The sequence below is a fragment of the Lampetra fluviatilis genome, unplaced genomic scaffold (genome assembly GCF_964198595.1).
Source record: "Lampetra fluviatilis unplaced genomic scaffold, kcLamFluv1.1 SCAFFOLD_769, whole genome shotgun sequence".
NCBI lineage: Eukaryota > Metazoa > Chordata > Hyperoartia > Petromyzontiformes > Petromyzontidae > Lampetra > Lampetra fluviatilis.
In genome coordinates this window covers 35,001-41,444 of record NW_027620603.1, presented here as the reverse complement: position 1 = coordinate 41,444, position 6,444 = coordinate 35,001, and the positions used below count along the sequence as shown (strand labels likewise).

Here is a 6,444-nt window from a genome sequence, read left to right as displayed (position 1 = left end):
ACCATCATCACCACCACCATCACCATCACCACCATCACCATCACCACCATCACCATCACCACCACCACCACCACCATCACCACCATCACCATCACCACCATCATCACCACCACCACCATCACCACCATCACCATCACCACCATCATCACCACCATCATCACCACCATCACCATCACCATCATCACCACCATCACCACCATCACCACCACCACCATCACCACCATCATCACCACCACCATCACCATCACCACCATCACCATCACCATCACCACCACCACCATCACCATCACCACCACCATCACCACCATCACCACCACCACCATCACAACTCCGACTGTGATTCCTCGCATCAAGCTCACGATGTAATAACTAAAATACAACAACGACGACAATAAAAACAACAATAAGCTATATTGGCGTGCGCGGTGTGTAAACAAAACAAGCTTTGATTATATTACTTGGGAGCTACTTCATTGTTTTATAGCGATAATAATAATTATCAGTATAAAGTTTAAAATACAAAAAAAAAAAGTTTCGCGGCCTGGATTCATGGCTGACGTCAGAGGCACGCGTGACGTCACGACGGAGCGGTGACGTCACGGCGGTGACGTCACGGCGGTGACGTCACGGCGGTGTGACGTCACGACAGAGGGGCGACGTCACCCAGTAACACTGAATGTGAATTATGCAAATTTGTTATGCTAAGCGGGCCGTTGAATTATGTTAATTAGGCAGCTTATGTTAATTGTGTTTATGGCTCGAGGGCACGTGACGTCAGCATCTTATCTCCACGTCGCAGGCATCGGCATCGTCAATGACGTCATCAATGACGTCATCGTCAACGACGTCATCGACGACGAAGTCGCTAACATCGTCAACGTGGTCGTCATCAATGTCGTCATCAACGTCGTCATCAATGTCGTCATCAACGTCATCAACGTCATCAATGTCGTCATCAATGTCGTCGTCAACGTCGTCATCAACGTCGTCAATGTCGTCATCAATGTCGTCATCAATGTCGTCATCAATGTCGTCATCAACGTCATCAATGTCGTCATCAATGTCGTCGTCAACGTCGTCATCAACGTCGTCATCAATGTCGTCAACGTCGTCATCAACGTCGTCAATGTCGTCATCAATGTCGTCAATGTCGTCATCAATGTCGTCATCAACGTCGTCGTCAATGTCGTCGTCAACGTCGTCATCAACGTCATCAATGTCGTCATCAACGTCATCAATGTCGTCATCAACGTCATCAACGTCGTCATCAACGTCGTCAATGTCGTCATCAACGTCGTCAATGTCGTCATCAACGTCGTCAATGTCGTCATCAATGTCGTCATCAACGTCGTCGTCAACGTCGTCGTCAACGTCGTCGTCAACGTCGTCGTCAACGTCGTCATCAACGTCGTCATCAACGTCATCAATGTCGTCATCAACGTCGTCAATGTCGTCATCAACGTCGTCATCAACGTCGTCAATGTCGTCATCAATGTCGTCATCAATGTCGTCATCAACGTCGTCAATGTCGTCATCAATGTCGTCATCAACGTCATCAATGTCGTCATCAATGTCGTCGTCAACGTCGTCATCAATGTCGTCATCAACGTCATCAACGTCATCAACGTCATCAACGTCGTCATCAACGTCGTCATCAACGTCGTCAATGTCGTCATCAATGTCGTCATCAATGTCGTCATCAACGTCATCAATGTCGTCGTCAACGTCGTCGTCAACGTCGTCATCAATGTCGTCATCAACGTCATCAACGTCGTCATCAACGTCGTCAATGTCGTCATCAACGTCGTCATCAATGTCGTCATCAATGTCGTCATCAACGTCATCAATGTCGTCATCAATGTCGTTGTCAACGTCGTCATCAACGTCATCAACGTCGTCATCAACGTCGTCAATGTCGTCATCAACGTCGTCAATGTCGTCATCAACGTCGTCATCAATGTCGTCATCAACGTCGTCAATGTCGTCATCGATGTTGTTGTCACCGCCAACAACGTCATCAACAACGTCATCAACACCATCACCATCATCATCACCATCATCACCATCATCATCAACATCGTTATCAACATAACCACCATCAGCTGGATCATCGTCACCATGATCAACATCATCACCATCATCATTGGAACCTCCTTTGCCAGAAGAAAAAATATGATAATTGTTTTTTTTTACCCCTTTTATCAACAAAACTGACACCAATTATCATATTTTTTTTACTGCCAAATGAGGTTCCAATGGTGTAAATGCGTAACCCCCGAGCTCTCATACTCTGATGGTGCGTTGTCTTTGAGTTGTGCGCCTTTTGGCGTCATCTGATCCAACACCGAGTGAGACTAGGCTCTAAGGAAAGCTGTCTCGGGTGTGGACCAATCAACTTCAAGGACCATGTGAGACTAGGCTCTAAGGAAAGCTGTCTCGGGTGTGGACCAATCAACTTCAAGGACCATGTGAGACTAGGCTCTAAGGAAAGCTGTCTCGGGTGTGGACCAATCAACTTCAAGGACCATGTGAGACTAGGCTCTAAGGAAAGCTGTCTCGGGTGTGGACCAATCAACTTCAAGGACCATGTGAGACTAGGCTCTAAGGAAAGCTGTCTCGGGTGTGGACCAATCAACTTCAAGGACCATGTGAGACTAGGCTCTAAGGAAAGCTGTCTCGGGTGTGGACCAATCAACTTCAAGGACCATGTGAGACTAGGCTCTAAGGAAAGCTGTCTCGGGTGTGGACCAATCAACTTCAAGGACCATGTGAGACTAGGCTCTAAGGAAAGCTGTCTCGGGTGTGGACCAATCAACTTCAAGGACCATGTGAGACTAGGCTCTAAGGAAAGCTGTCTCGGGTGTGGACCAATCAACTTCAAGGACCATGTGAGACTAGGCTCTAAGGAAAGCTGTCTCGGGTGTGGACCAATCAACTTCAAGGACCATGTGAGACTAGGCTCTAAGGAAAGCTGTCTCGGGTGTGGACCAATCAACTTCAAGGACCATGTGAGACTGGGCTCTAAGGAAAGCTGTCTCGGGTGTGGACCAATCAACTTCAAGGACCGTGTGAGACTAGGCTCTAAGGAAAGCTGTCTCGGGTGTGGACCAATCAACTTCAAGGACCATGTGAGACTAGGCTCTAAGGAAAGCTGTCTCGGGTGTGGACCAATCAACTTCAAGGACCATGTGAGACTAGGCTCTAAGGAAAGCTGTCTCGGGTGTGGACCAATCAACTTCAAGGACCATGTGAGACTGGGCTCTAAGGAAAGCTGTCTCGGGTGTGGACCAATCAACTTCAAGGACCGTGTGAGACTAGGCTCTAAGGAAAGCTGTCTCGGGTGTGGACCAATCAACTTCAAGGACCATGTGAGACTGGGCTCTAAGGAAAGCTGTCTCGGGTGTGGACCAATCAACTTCAAGGACCGTGTGAGACTAGGCTCTAAGGAAAGCTGTCTCGGGTGTGGACCAATCAACTTCAAGGACCATGTGAGACTAGGCTCTAAGGAAAGCTGTCTCGGGTGTGGACCAATCAACTTCAAGGACCATGTGAGACTAGGCTCTAAGGAAAGCTGTCTCGGGTGTGGACCAATCAACTTCAAGGACCATGTGAGACTAGGCTCTAAGGAAAGCTGTCTCGGGTGTGGACCAATCAACTTCAAGGACCGTGTGAGACTAGGCTCTAAGGAAAGCTGTCTCGGGTGTGGACCAATCAACTTCAAGGACCATGTGAGACTAGGCTCTCAGGAAAGCTGTCTCGGGTGTGGACCAATCAACTTCAAGGACCGTGTGAGACTAGGCTCTAAGGAAAGCTGTCTCGGGTGTGGACCAATCAACTTCAAGGACCATGTGAGACTAGGCTCTAAGGAAAGCTGTCTCGGGTGTGGACCAATCAACGTCAAGGACCGTGTGAGACTAGGCTCGAAGGAAAGCTGTCTCGGGTGTGGACCAATCAACTTCAAGGACCGTGTGAGACTAGGCTCTAAGGAAAGCTGTCTCGGGTGTGGACCAATCAACTTCAAGGACCATGTGAGACGAGGCTCTAAGGAAAGCTGTCTCGGGTGTGGACCAATCAACTTCAAGGACCATGTGAGACTAGGCTCTAAGGAAAGCTGTCTCGGGTGTGGACCAATCAACTTCAAGGACCATGTGAGACTAGGCTCTGAGGAAAGCTGTCTCGGGTGTGGACCAATCAACTTCAAGGACAGTGCACATACATCATCAGAGTTGTGTTTTTGTTGTTTGCATTATGGCTGCAGGTATTGTGGTCTATGCAAACATGACTCCTTGTATAAAGGTGTCAGTTTTGTAGCCAGATAAAAGGGTTAAAAAACAATTACCATCATCACCATCATCACCATCGTCACCATCGTCACCATCGTCACCATCATCATCAGCTTAAACGTGACCACCATCAACATCAGCTTATACATCAATGTAAACAGCGTCGCAATCACAGACCGATATCTCCATCATCACCGCCATCACCACCATCACCATCACCACCATCATCAACAGCTGCTGTGACGCCACCACGGCGCGTGCGGTGCCAGGCTAGGTGCATGTGGTCACGTGACAGACCCAGCAGGTGCCATGGGTTGTCTGCTGTGCCAGGCTAGGTGCATGAGGTCACGTGACAGACCCTGCAGGTGCAACGGGCTGATTGCTGCTGTGCCAGGCTAGGTGCATTAGGTGGTCACGTGACAGACCCAGCAGGTGCCATGGGCTGACTGCTGCTGTGCCAGGCTAGGTGCATGTGGTCAGGTGACAGACCCAGCAGGTGCCATGGGTTGACTGCTGTGCCAGGCTAGGTGCATGGGGAGGAGGTCACGTGACAGACCCTGCAGGTGCCATGGATTGACTGCTGTGCCAGGCTAGGTGCATGGGGAGGAGGTCACGTGGCAGACCCTGCAGGTGCCACGGGTTGACTGCTGCTGTGCCAGGCTAGGTGCATGAGGAGGAGGTCACGTGGCAGACCCAGCAGGTGCCATGGGTTGACTGCTGCTGTGCCAGGCTAGGTGCATGAGGAGGAGGTCACGTGGCAGACCCAGCAGGTGCCATGGGTTGACTGCTGCTGTGCCAGGCTAGGTGCATGAGGAGGTCACGTGGCAGACCCAGCAGGTGCCATGGGTTGTACTGCTGTGCCAGGCTAGGTGCATGAGGAGGAGGTCACGTGGCAGACCCAGCAGGTGCCATGGGTTGACTGCTGCTGTGCCAGGCTAGGTGCATGAGGAGGTCACGTGGCAGACCCAGCAGGTGCCATGGGTTGTGCTGCTGTGCCAGGCTAGGTGCATGAGGAGGAGGTCACGGGACAGACCCAGCAGGTGCCATGGGTTGACTGCTGTGCCAGGCTAGGTGCATGAGGAGGAGGTCACGTGGCAGACCCAGCAGGTGCCATGGGTTGTGCTGCTGTGCCAGGCTAGGTGCATGAGGAGGAGGTCACGTGACAGACCCAGCAGGTGCCGTGGGTTGACTGCTGCTGTGCCAGGCTAGGTGCACATGCGCCCCCTACTGTGCCAACTTGCTGTGCTTTAGCCACCCGGCGCTCCACCGGTTGTTGTGAGCGTCGCTCCTCCGCCCTCCGTTGTTGTTGGAGGGCGACTGCCTCCAACTGCCCAGTAGGGTCTGTGTGCACCTAGCCTGGCACCAGTAGGGTCTGTGTGCACCTAGCCTGGCACCAGTAGCGTCTGTGTGCACCTAGCCTGGCACCAGCAGCGTCTGTGTGCACCTAGCCTGGCACCAGTAGCGTCTGTGTGCACCTAGCCTGGCACCATCAGCGTCTGTGTGCACCTAGCCTGGCACCAGTAGCGTCTGTGTGCACCTAGCCTGGCACCAGTAGCGTCTGTGTGCACCTAGCCTGGCACCAGTAGCGTCTGTGTGCACCTAGCCTGGCACCAGTAGCGTCTGTGTGCACCTAGCCTGGCACCAGTAGCGTCTGTGTGCACCTAGCCTGGCACCAGTAGCGTCTGTGTGCACCTAGCCTGGCACCAGTAGCGTCTGTGTGCACCTAGCCTGGCACCAGCAGCGTCTGTGTGCACCTAGCCTGGCACCAGTAGCGTCTGTGTGCACCTAGCCTGGCACCATCAGCGTCTGTGTGCACCTAGCCTGGCACCAGTAGCGTCTGTGTGCACCTAGCCTGGCACCAGTAGCGTCTGTGTGCACCTAGCCTGGCACCAGTAGCGTCTGTGTGCACCTAGCCTGGCACCAGTAGCGTCTGTGTGCACCTAGCCTGGCACCAGTAGCGTCTGTGTGCACCTAGCCTGGCACCAGTAGCGTCTGAGTGCACCTAGCCTGGCACCAGTAGCGTCTGTGTGCACCTAGCCTGGCACCAGTAGCGTCTGAGTGCACCTAGCCTGGCACCAGCAGCGTCTGTGTGCACCTAGCCTGGCACCAGCAGCGTCTGTGTGCACCTAGCCTGGCACCAGTAGCGTCTGTGTGCACCTAG

At 52.4% G+C, this 6,444-nt stretch overlaps 1 protein-coding gene across 1 annotated transcript in view; it reads right to left on the bottom strand.

Annotated features, from left to right (window-relative positions):
* Nucleotides 1–394: 394 nt before the first annotated feature.
* Nucleotides 395–6,444, bottom strand: part of LOC144954131 (uncharacterized) — a gene marked incomplete at its 5' end in the record, with an annotated part of 13,794 nt that continues 7,744 nt past the window's right edge. The window contains one exon of the mRNA XM_078884694.1: nucleotides 395–6,444. This exon is cut by the window's right edge and continues 244 nt beyond it.